Source organism: Quercus lobata, chromosome 2 (genome assembly GCF_001633185.2).
Source record: "Quercus lobata isolate SW786 chromosome 2, ValleyOak3.0 Primary Assembly, whole genome shotgun sequence".
NCBI lineage: Eukaryota > Viridiplantae > Streptophyta > Magnoliopsida > Fagales > Fagaceae > Quercus > Quercus lobata.
Genome location: NC_044905.1, coordinates 55,587,280 through 55,600,579, shown reverse-complemented (window position 1 = coordinate 55,600,579; position 13,300 = coordinate 55,587,280).

Sequence of the window (13,300 nt, the reverse complement as noted above, 5' to 3'; positions counted from 1 at the left end):
AACTGTAAATACAAGTAATTAATACAAGCTTACTTGGACCAAGTTAGATCAAGAAAAGAGGATGGAAACGACTATAAAACTCAACAAAGAGAGGACTTGCACCGGTACCTGAAAGAGCAGTTTTGAGAGAGAGATGGCAGTAGCACCATGCTTTTTGATTTGGATGGGCTATGGGCTTTATGGGAGCTTTATGCAGCCTTGCTCATGAATGATGGGCTAAGCCTCCTATTTGCTGATTGAGTTTCAAGTTTTAACTTTGCTAAGATTATTCCATTCTCTACCTATGAGATACTCTAGAACCCTATCGACTAATAATATGATGAATTATTCAGCCAAAAAAAAAAAAAAATGATGAATTGAACTTGAAAACTCCAAATTCATGACACATTCTTCAATTTTTTTAAACTTACCACCCAAGTGTCTCTGTTCAACCCACTTGCTATGCAACTTTTTTGGACGAATCTATACATGCATGCCAAAAGCATTGTATTTAAGTGATATTGTTGGATTCTCGTATAAAGGAATAAGCCAACAGAATAATATGTGCATTATACGCGCATATTTCTTTAGTGACTAGCTGAAGGCAAAGAAATTGATACTTGAATCAAAATCACCACACAAGATGAGAGAAATGCCTATGGGCCTAAAGGCCATTGGGTTTTCATCCCTTTCTTAATTTATTCTCATGTGGCTAATAAAAAAAATGAAGCTACATTTAAAAGAAATACGGGCTGGGCTCTATGATAATTTCGAAGTAGCCCAATTCCCGTTTTAATAAACAACTTCTCCGTTAGTTTAAAAGCCATCCTTATTCCTCCAAGTTGTAATCATTTAACACATTTTCAAATATGATAATTTATAATTGTACAATAATAGTTCTAGACTAAGTCTACCTTCTTCAGTCCAAAATAAAAAAAAAAGTTCTAGACTAAGGTAGGAGGATGTTACACTTTCGACATAACATGCATTAAATTAATGCGTGCCAAGATGTCTCTCAAGCATAATTTCTATACATATTGGTGCAACTTGTAATGAGATGTAATTATGGATTCAAAGAGTATTATTATTATTTTTTCCTGATGGGTGAAAAGCATGAAAGGGCCTTTAAATGTCCAAAATATTTATTAAAAAAAAAAAAAAAAAAGAAAAAAAAAAAGAAAAAGAAAAGAAAAGAAAAGAGGCACGTTAAGTGAAGAATTTTTGTTTTGAGGAGGTGAAAAAATAGAGATCCTAAAATTTTCTAATGTATAAGTCATTTTCACACTTAAATTTTCAAACAAAGAGCATTAGGCCATATATATATAAACATTTCTACAAGACGTTTGCTTGAAATGTTGATGGACCACGTTATCTAGTTAGAAATGGGAACTATATATATAATAATATTTTTCTTTGCAAATTGAATAAATGAAGGAGTCACAACAAATGCATTTGATTGCAAAATAGTATTACAGGATTTTTTTTTTTTTTTTGGTTTTGTTTTGTTTTTGTTTTTGATAGGAAGTAATAATAAGAAAAACAGAGAAAACAAACAAGGAAAAGAAGAGTAAACTGATGTGCCTGCCAACCATGTCCACGTGTACTATAGCTTGATTGATGATGAATTCCAAGTTGATCCTTTAGGTCCACCCCACCTTCGACTTAATTTGTGCCTGCCAACCATGTGTGCTAAAATTTCTATACTCTTAAAAAGGCTTAAAATTGGTCCGCACAGGTTGTCTCGAATCTCGATTTTGATTCGACCTTATTAGGCTATTAGCTGCTTGGGTAATTAAGAAAAGCTTTTGTTAACAGATTCACACATTTGTTACGGAAGAACTTTTTTTTTTTTTTTTTTGATGAAGCAGTTACGGAAGAATTTAATAGGTCTTATTGTGTTAGAGAGTAATAAAATAAATAAATAGATACTTCTTTTATTGATTGAAATGTGACTACACTAAAAAAACTGATCAATTAAATTAAAAAAACTTACTCTCGCGTACCTTTGGTGCAGTGGTCACTCTACAAGTATAAGTACTTGTGGAGTGTGGGGGGTAAAGGTCGAGGTTCAAGTCTTCAGGAGTGAGCTTCACACACATAGACACTTTTTTTTTAGAGAGTTTCAACCTATGGCGTCTGCTCCTGATGATAACTCTTTATTATCAAACTAAGATACCAATTAGTTTTTGATATAAGCGGGACTGAACCCCAGATCTCTTATACAACTATCAGAGACTTTACCAGTTGAGTTAATTGGAACCCACACACACATAGACACTTAGATTAAATTAGAGTATAAATTCTATCTTGTAAAAAAAAAAAAAAATCAACTCAATCGTAATTAATGCCTTTTAGACATTTGTTAACTGAACTCATTAAGTAATTATCACAGGTTTATGTCAATGATACCATAATTTGGTAATGATTAATATTAGTTTTATGGGTCCAATTAATAGATACTCTTAGGATTTTTTTTAGTGGATCATTTTAAGAAAATTCTAATACTACTTTTATAAGAAATATAAAAAACTATCAAAAAAGTTAGTTAATTTTTTATTTTTCCATAATAATTTTATTATAAAAATAGTTTGCTAATAAATGCCATTAGGCACTCGTTAACTTTTCCCTAGTTTTATTACCAATTTTATTTGGTAAATCTTATAAATAATGTGTCAACTTCTAAACATAAAACAAGATTCTTAGTAGTGTTCTATGTCGTTTGAACCCCTATCCTCCTTCATTTACTATCTACCTATCTATCTTATGAATAAAACATAAAACAAGTAAGTAATAAATATATGACACAATCATATTTATTGTCAAGTCAATTTGTAAGACTTTTAGGTTATGTTTGGTAACAGTTTTTGTTTTCTATTTTCAAAAACTTGTTTTTGGGAATATAAAGAAAAAATATTTTCTTGTATTTTTGAAATCAAAAACATGTTTGGTTAGTTGAAATTAAAAAAAAAAAAGTTTTTTGAACAAAAAAATAGAAAATACTAAAATATGTTGTTACTAGGATTTGATCTTTAATGCTAACTCATTAATTGAGACAGAAAATGCGTGTTTTTATTGACTTTTGAAAACTAAAAATTGAAAACAGTCTTTTGCATGTTCTATGTTTCCTTTACAAATTGAGTTTTGAGAATAATTTTTTGTTTTTTGTCTATTTTAGATTGCCAAACAAGTTTTTTAGTCTCAAAAATAGAATTTTTTTTTTTGAAAATAAAAAATAAGGAGAAAAAACAGTTACCAAACATACCTTTAATATTTTATTATAAAAGTCATTCTTGGTGTAAATAAGAAAAAAAAAAAACTTTAAACAATTATATATCACTCAATATATTTTTATTAGATGTCTATTTTGATAATCTAATGTTGGATTATGATTTCTACTTATACCTCCATTTAAATTTTCAAAATGATTAGTGATAAATAACTGTAAGGACTCAATTTGTAACGACCCCAAATTGGTTTATTGGGTTTGAACGTTAAAGGCCCAAACAATAAATTTGTAGAAAGTGGGCTAAAAGGCTAGATCTTGATTATTGGACAGTAGTTAGTCATGGTGTTCATAATGATCGCACGGGGGTGGACTAAGTGTCCAAGAAGACTTTCTCCTTGGCACGGCTTGGGTGGCTCTGGTTCTTAGCCTCCGTCCGAGGAGTTTAATGATCTTATTGTTCTTTTTACTTTAGGGTTCAATGGTCCTGGAGATGATCTGCCTCTCCTTTTTTTTGGTTGCTTCCTTCTCCTTTTATACTAGCTTTTCCCCTCTCTTATACATCCACGTGTAGGTTTCGCTTTTTAGGGCTGATACTTGTCTTGTCAGCCTATACCCAAAGTGGTTGGGGGTGGTTGTAAAAGCTGAAGAGCATGGCCCTGTCAGGCACAGAGTACTTAATTGCAGTATTGGCAGCCTTTCCCTTGAACCGCTCCTACACTGTACTCGCCCTTTCTTTTGGAAGCGCTCTGGGGGTTGCCTTTGATGGCATGCCATTATTTCCTTCTAAATTTTGGGATGCCGAGGACAAGATCGCCCTCGGCTACACCCCTAGGCCATTTGGACTTTTGTTGCACGTCCTCGGCAATGTCTCTCCTCGGCTCGGGCCTTGGGCCCTAATGTAAAGTGGGCCGGGATCACAAATTCTCTAACCCCACAATAGCCTTTCAAAATCCTGCTATCCGGCCCCTCGGACGGAGAGGAGGGTTTTAGTGACATCGGGCCTATGTCACGGCTTACCAAGTCTTATCCTTCATCAATGCCGAAGCCTCTTCGTTTGCCTGGGACACGCTCCTGGTTATGAGACATTCTTTTAGTTTTACCCACGCAGCGTTCCTGCCGTTTCGGTGCACGAGGCACGTCTTTAATAAGGTCTCTTTACGAGGCGACGCGAATCCAACGGCTGAAGACGGCTTTGGGAATTAAGCTAGACTTATCTCGTTTGTAGTTTTTCTTGGAGATTTGTACAGATTAAATACCGCCAGGCTTGCCCCCCATATAAGAAGCATGGTGGGGGGTCATTTCCTTTATTTGCAGACCCTTTAAACTTTTCAAATCCCTAACCCTCCAGTTGTGCCCATAATCCCCATTACCAGTGTAACTGAGCCTTAGGGGGTGATATGGTCAAGGCCAAGATGGGGGTGAAGGGACCACACCCTCTCCAGAAGCCTTGGATTTTTTCGAGACTCAAGATGGCCCGGTCAGGGCAAGGGAAACAAAGACTCAAGACACTTCTTCCCCTTGATAAGGCAAGAAAGGAGCCTCTTCTTCCTTCAGCCAAAATTTGAAGTAGGTGGAGGTCGCATCAGATTTTTGGTGCGACAGCACTGAGATTTCTCATCGCCGGTACCATCCGCTCTCGCTCGATTGCTGCTAATATGATACTTGCTCGATTGCATTCAGAGCTGGTATGAGGACTTGGCATCCCCGCTTCTTCCTCTCTTCCATCACTGGTGCCACCCAGGTGCCTCTGCTTCTTCTTCTCTTCCATCACTCTTTTTTTCCATCACTAGTGCCATCCGAACGTGCTTAGTCGATGCTAGAGCAAAATTGAAGGATTTATCGTTCCCATGTATTTTTATTTTCATTATATATATATTTTTTGTTTTTCTTTTTGCTTCTGTAGTTAGCTTCTGGTATAGGCTTGGTTAGGCCCCTTATTGTACGCTGTACTACTTCTTTATCTAATAAAAGACAACTTTATCCCATTTTGCATGTTCTTTCTTTTCTGTAATAATTATTTTGCGACTGGATGTGCTGGTGCCCTTTTTCTTTCGAACAGTACTTAGGGCCGATGCCGTTGTTAACAAAGAATTATCACTTTGAACTTATTAAAACTGACGGGCATAATAATGCCAATTTCAAGTGGGTTAACCATATGAGACCAATCAGATAATAACTAAATGTTCTGCATCGCATGTGGGGTGATCACCCGAGGACGTATAACCTAAAATGAACTGTCTGAGGGGGTCACCAGGCGCTGGGGTACTTTGCCATGTTTCAGATGATATTCATAGTCTTAAGTTGTTTTGGGCATCCAGTCCGAGGACCGAGGTATGACTGTACCAGATTTAAACACTCGATTGTGTTAGTTTCCTTAGAGCTGGGGGTCCGAGGACCGCGCAGGATTTCTATTCTTTCTAGGACTTAAGCCATTTTCTAGTGGCTAGTTTCCCCCATAGGTTTGAGCCCGAGAACCATGCAAGACCTTGGTTCTGTCCAAAACTTATATATATATATATATATATATTTTGAAGTAGTTGGTTTCTCCATTGGTTTGAGTTCGAGGACCATGCAAGACCTTGGTTCTGTCCAAAACTTATATTTTTTTTTTTTTGAAGTAGTTGGTTTTCCCATAGGTTTGAGTCCAAAGACCATGCAAGACCTTGGTTCTGTCCAAAACTTATATTTTTTTTTGAAGTAGTTGGTTTCCACATAGGTTTGAGTCCGAGGACCATGCAAGACCTTAGTTCTGTCCAAAACTTATATTTTTTTTTTGAAGTATTTGGTTTCTCCATAGGTTTGAGTCCGAGGACCATGCAAGACCTTGGTTTTGCCTAAAACTTATATATATATTTTTTGAAGTAGTTGGTTTCCCCATAGGTTTGAGTCGGAGGACTATGCAAGACCTTGGTTTTGTCTAGCACTTTCTTTTTGAAGTAATTGGTTTCCCCAGAGGTTTGAGTTCGAGGGCCATGCAAGACCTTAGTTCTGTCCAAAATTTATATTTTCTAGTGACTAGTTTCCCCATAGGTTTGAGTCCGAGGATCATGCAAGACCTTGGTTCTGTCTAGCACTTTCTTTTTGAAGTAATTGGTTTCCCTAGAGGTTTGAGTTCGAGGACCATGCAAGACCTTGGTTCTGTTCAAAACTTATATTTTTTTTTGAAGTATTTGGTTTCCCCATAAGTTTGAGTCCGAGGACCATGCAAGACCTTGGTTCTATCCAAAACTTATATATATATTTTTTGAAGTAGTTGGTTTCCCCATAGGTTTGAGTCAGAGGACTATGCAAGACCTTGGTTTTGTCTAGCACTTTCTTTTTGAAGTAATTGGTTTCCCCAGAGGTTTGAGTCCGAGGGCCATGCAAAACCTTGGTTCTGTCCAAAACTTATATATATATTTTTTTGAAGTAGTTGATTTTCCCATAGGTTTGAATCCGAGGACCATGCAAGACCTTGGTTCTGTCCAAAACTTATATTTTTTTTTTGAAGTAGTTGGTTTTCCCATAGGTTTGAGTCCGAGGACCATGCAAGACCTTAGTTCTGTCCAAAACTTATATACATATTTTTTTTGAAGTAGTTGGTTTCCCCATAGGTTTGAGTCCGAGGACCATGCAAGACCTTGGTTGTATCCAAAACTTATATTTTTTTAGAGTGTATCGGGGATTAGCCCCTTTGCATGTGTGTGGGGCTTAAACTTCATGTCAGAAGCCCCTAGAACTACCCGCGCCACTGGCACTTCGAAGTGGGGGCTGAGTTAGGGCAACAACCGCGTGTTACTGGAAATGATGGAGTGGCTTTCGCATAGCTTGTACCACTACGAAAATTATTTCTTTCGAGGGGCCCTCGTTGACAGGGGCTTGATCCTTCCATAACTAACCGCCGCCTGTGCTAACGCACAAGCCTTCCCACAGACGGCGCCAATTGTAAGGACTCAATTTGTAACGACCCCAAATTGGTTTATTGGGTTCGAACGTTAAAGGCCCAAACAATAAATTTGTAGAGAGTGGGCTAAAAGGCTAGGCCTTGGTTATTGGACAGTAGTTGGTCATGGTGTTCATGATGATCGCACGGGGGTGGACTGAGTGTATCCAAGAAGACTTTCTCCTCGGCACGGCCTAGGTGGCTCTGGTTCTTAGCCTCTGTCCGAGGAGCATAATGTTCTTATTATTCTTTTTACTTTAGGGTTCAATGGCCCTGGAGACGATCTGCCTCTCCTTTTTTTTGGCTGTTTCCTCCTCCTTTTATACTAGCTTTTCCCCTCTCTCATATGTCCACGTGTAGGTTTCGCTTTTTAGGGCTGATACTTGTCTTGTCAGCCTATACCCAAAGTAGTTGGGGGTGGTTGTAAAAACTGAAGAGCATGGCCCTGTCAGGCGCAGAGTACTTAATTGCAATATTGGTAGCCTTTCCCTTGAACCGCTCCTACACTGTACTCGCCCTTTCTTCTGGGAGCGTTCTAGGGGCTGCCTTTCCCTTGATAAGCGAGACTTATCTCGTTTGTAGTTTTTCTTGGAGATTTGTACAGATTAAATGCCGCCAAGCTTGCCCCCCATATAAGAAGCACGGTGGGGGGTCATTTCCCATATTTGCAGACCCTTTAAGCTTTTCAAATCCCTAACCCTCCAGTTGTGCCCATAATCCCCATTACCAGTGTAACTGAGCCTTAGGGGGTGATATGGTCAAGGCCAAGATGGGGGTGAAGGGACCACACCCTCTCCAGAAGCCTTGGGTTTCTTCGAGACTCAAGATGGCCCGGTCAGGGCAAGGGAAACAAAGACTCATGACATTTCTTCCCCTTGATAAGGCAAGAAAGGAGCCCCTTCTTCCTTCAGCCAAAATCTGAAGCAGGTGGAGGTCGCATCAGATTTTTGGTGCGACAGCACTGAGATTTCTCATCGCCGGTACCATCCGCTCTCGCTCGATTGCTGCTAATATGATATTTGCTCGATTGCAGTCAGAGCTGGTACGGGGACTTGGCATCCCCGCTTCTTCCTCTCTTCCATCACTGGTGCCACCCAGGTGCTTCTGCTTCTTCTTCTCTTCCATCACTGGTGCCATCTAGGTGCCTCCGCTTCTTTTCTCTTCCATCACTGGTGCCATCCGAACGTGCTTAGTCGATGCTAGAGCAAAATTGAAGGATTTATCGTTCCCATGTATTTTTATTTTCATTATATATATATTTTTTGTTTTTCTTTTTACTTCTGTAGTTAGCTTCTGGTATAGGCTTGGTTAGGCCCCTTATTGTACGCTATACTACTTCTTTATCTAATAAAAGATGATTTTATCCCATTTTGCATGTTCTTTCTTTTCTGTAATAATTATTTTGCGAATGGATGTGTTGGTGCCCTTTTTCTTTCGAATGGTACTTGGGGCCGATGCCGTTGTTAACAAAGAATTATCACTTTGAACTTATTAAAACTGATGGGCACAATAATGCCAATTTCAAGTGGGTTAACCATATGAGACCAATCAGATAATAGCTGAATGTTCTGCATCGCATATAGGGTGATCACCCGAGGACGTATAACCTAAAATGAACTGTCTGAGGGGGTCACCAGGCGCTGGGGTACTTTGCCATGTTTCAGACAATATTCATAGTCTTAAGTTGTTTTGGGCATCCGGTCCGAGGACCGAGGTATGACTGTACCTGATTTAAACACTCGGTTGCGTTAGTTTCCTTAGAGCTAGGGGTCCGAGGACCGCGCAGGATTTCTATTCTGTCTAGGACTTAAGCCATTTTCTAGTGGCTAGTTTCCCCATAGGTTTGAGCCCGAGGACCATGCAAGACCTTGGTTCTGTCCAAAACTTATATATATATTTTTTGAAGTAGTTGGTTTCCCCATTGGTTTGAGTTCGAGGACCATGCAAGACCTTGGTTCTGTCCAAAACTTATATTTTTTTTTGAAGTAGTTGGTTTCCCCATAGGTTTGAGTCCAAGGACCATGCAAGACCTTGGTTCTGTCCAAAACTTATATATTTTTTTTGAAGTAGTTGGTTTCCCCATAGGTTTGAGTCCGAGGACCATGAAAGACCTTGGTTCTGTCCAAAACTTTTTTTTTTTTTTGAAGTAGTTAGTTTCCCCATAGGTTTGAGTCTGAGGACCATGCAAGACCTTGGTTCTGTCCAAAACTTATATATATATTTTTTGAAGTAGTTGGTTTCCCCATTGGTTTGAGTTCGAGGACCATGCAAGACCTTGGTTCTGTCCAAAACTTATATATTTTTTTTTGAAGTAGTTGGTTTCCCCATAGGTTTGAGTCCAAGGACCATGCAAGACCTTGGTTCTGTCCAAAATTTATATATTTTTTTTGAAGTAGTTGGTTTCCCATAGGTTTGAGTCCGAGGACCATGCAAGACCTTGGTTCTATCCAAAACTTATATATATATTTTTTGAAGTAGTTGGTTTCCCCATAGGTTTGAGTCAGAGGACTATGCAAGACCTTGGTTTTGTCTAGCACTTTCTTTTTGAAGTAATTGGTTTCCCCAGAGGTTTGAGTCCGAGGGCCATGCAAAACCTTGGTTCTGTCCAAAACTTATATATATATTTTTTTGAAGTAGTTGATTTTCCCATAGGTTTGAATCCGAGGACCATGCAAGACCTTGGTTCTGTCCAAAACTTATATTTTTTTTTTGAAGTAGTTGGTTTTCCCATAGGTTTGAGTCCGAGGACCATGCAAGACCTTAGTTCTGTCCAAAACTTATATACATATTTTTTTTGAAGTAGTTGGTTTCCCCATAGGTTTGAGTCCGAGGACCATGCAAGACCTTGGTTGTATCCAAAACTTATATTTTTTTAGAGTGTATCGGGGATTAGCCCCTTTGCATGTGTGTGGGGCTTAAACTTCATGTCAGAAGCCCCTAGAACTACCCGCGCCACTGGCACTTCGAAGTGGGGGCTGAGTTAGGGCAACAACCGCGTGTTACTGGAAATGATGGAGTGGCTTTCGCATAGCTTGTACCACTACGAAAATTATTTCTTTCGAGGGGCCCTCGTTGACAGGGGCTTGATCCTTCCATAACTAACCGCCGCCTGTGCTAACGCACAAGCCTTCCCACAGACGGCGCCAATTGTAAGGACTCAATTTGTAACGACCCCAAATTGGTTTATTGGGTTCGAACGTTAAAGGCCCAAACAATAAATTTGTAGAGAGTGGGCTAAAAGGCTAGGCCTTGGTTATTGGACAGTAGTTGGTCATGGTGTTCATGATGATCGCACGGGGGTGGACTGAGTGTATCCAAGAAGACTTTCTCCTCGGCACGGCCTAGGTGGCTCTGGTTCTTAGCCTCTGTCCGAGGAGCATAATGTTCTTATTATTCTTTTTACTTTAGGGTTCAATGGCCCTGGAGACGATCTGCCTCTCCTTTTTTTTGGCTGTTTCCTCCTCCTTTTATACTAGCTTTTCCCCTCTCTCATATGTCCACGTGTAGGTTTCGCTTTTTAGGGCTGATACTTGTCTTGTCAGCCTATACCCAAAGTAGTTGGGGGTGGTTGTAAAAACTGAAGAGCATGGCCCTGTCAGGCGCAGAGTACTTAATTGCAATATTGGTAGCCTTTCCCTTGAACCGCTCCTACACTGTACTCGCCCTTTCTTCTGGGAGCGTTCTAGGGGCTGCCTTTCCCTTGATAAGCGAGACTTATCTCGTTTGTAGTTTTTCTTGGAGATTTGTACAGATTAAATGCCGCCAAGCTTGCCCCCCATATAAGAAGCACGGTGGGGGGTCATTTCCCATATTTGCAGACCCTTTAAGCTTTTCAAATCCCTAACCCTCCAGTTGTGCCCATAATCCCCATTACCAGTGTAACTGAGCCTTAGGGGGTGATATGGTCAAGGCCAAGATGGGGGTGAAGGGACCACACCCTCTCCAGAAGCCTTGGGTTTCTTCGAGACTCAAGATGGCCCGGTCAGGGCAAGGGAAACAAAGACTCATGACATTTCTTCCCCTTGATAAGGCAAGAAAGGAGCCCCTTCTTCCTTCAGCCAAAATCTGAAGCAGGTGGAGGTCGCATCAGATTTTTGGTGCGACAGCACTGAGATTTCTCATCGCCGGTACCATCCGCTCTCGCTCGATTGCTGCTAATATGATATTTGCTCGATTGCAGTCAGAGCTGGTACGGGGACTTGGCATCCCCGCTTCTTCCTCTCTTCCATCACTGGTGCCACCCAGGTGCTTCTGCTTCTTCTTCTCTTCCATCACTGGTGCCATCTAGGTGCCTCCGCTTCTTTTCTCTTCCATCACTGGTGCCATCCGAACGTGCTTAGTCGATGCTAGAGCAAAATTGAAGGATTTATCGTTCCCATGTATTTTTATTTTCATTATATATATATTTTTTGTTTTTCTTTTTACTTCTGTAGTTAGCTTCTGGTATAGGCTTGGTTAGGCCCCTTATTGTACGCTATACTACTTCTTTATCTAATAAAAGATGATTTTATCCCATTTTGCATGTTCTTTCTTTTCTGTAATAATTATTTTGCGAATGGATGTGTTGGTGCCCTTTTTCTTTCGAATGGTACTTGGGGCCGATGCCGTTGTTAACAAAGAATTATCACTTTGAACTTATTAAAACTGATGGGCACAATAATGCCAATTTCAAGTGGGTTAACCATATGAGACCAATCAGATAATAGCTGAATGTTCTGCATCGCATATAGGGTGATCACCCGAGGACGTATAACCTAAAATGAACTGTCTGAGGGGGTCACCAGGCGCTGGGGTACTTTGCCATGTTTCAGACAATATTCATAGTCTTAAGTTGTTTTGGGCATCCGGTCCGAGGACCGAGGTATGACTGTACCTGATTTAAACACTCGGTTGCGTTAGTTTCCTTAGAGCTAGGGGTCCGAGGACCGCGCAGGATTTCTATTCTGTCTAGGACTTAAGCCATTTTCTAGTGGCTAGTTTCCCCATAGGTTTGAGCCCGAGGACCATGCAAGACCTTGGTTCTGTCCAAAACTTATATATATATTTTTTGAAGTAGTTGGTTTCCCCATTGGTTTGAGTTCGAGGACCATGCAAGACCTTGGTTCTGTCCAAAACTTATATTTTTTTTTGAAGTAGTTGGTTTCCCCATAGGTTTGAGTCCAAGGACCATGCAAGACCTTGGTTCTGTCCAAAACTTATATATTTTTTTTGAAGTAGTTGGTTTCCCCATAGGTTTGAGTCCGAGGACCATGAAAGACCTTGGTTCTGTCCAAAACTTTTTTTTTTTTTTGAAGTAGTTAGTTTCCCCATAGGTTTGAGTCTGAGGACCATGCAAGACCTTGGTTCTGTCCAAAACTTATATATATATTTTTTGAAGTAGTTGGTTTCCCCATTGGTTTGAGTTCGAGGACCATGCAAGACCTTGGTTCTGTCCAAAACTTATATATTTTTTTTTGAAGTAGTTGGTTTCCCCATAGGTTTGAGTCCAAGGACCATGCAAGACCTTGGTTCTGTCCAAAATTTATATATTTTTTTTGAAGTAGTTGGTTTCCCATAGGTTTGAGTCCGAGGACCATGCAAGACCTTGGTTCTGTCCAAAACTTATTTTTTTTTTGAAGTAGTTGGTTTCCCCATAGGTTTGAGTCTGAGGACCATGCAAGACCTTGGTTCTGTCCAAAACTTATATTTTTTTTTGAAGTATTTGGTTTCCCCATAGGTTTGAGTCCGAGGACCATGCAAGACTTTGGTTTTGTCCAAAACTTATATTTTCTAGTGACTAGTTTCCCCATAAGTTTGAGTCCGAGGACCATGCAAGACCTTGGTTCTGTCTAGCATTTTCTTTTTGAAGTAGTTGGTTTCCCCAGAGGTTTGAGTCCGAGGATCATGCAAGACCTTGGTTCTGTCCAAAATTTATATTTTCTAGTGACTAGTTTCCCCATAGGTTTGAGTCCGAGGACCATGCAAGACCTTAGTTCTGTCTAGCACTTTCTTTTTGAAGTAGTTGGTTTCCCCAGAGGTTTGAGTTCGAGGACCATGCAAGACCTTGGTTCTGTCCAAAACTTATATTTTTTTTTGAAGTAGTTGGTTTCCCCATAGGTTTGAGTCCGAGGACCATGCAAGACCTTGGTTCTATCCAAAACTTATATATATATTTTTTGAAGTAGTTGGTTTCC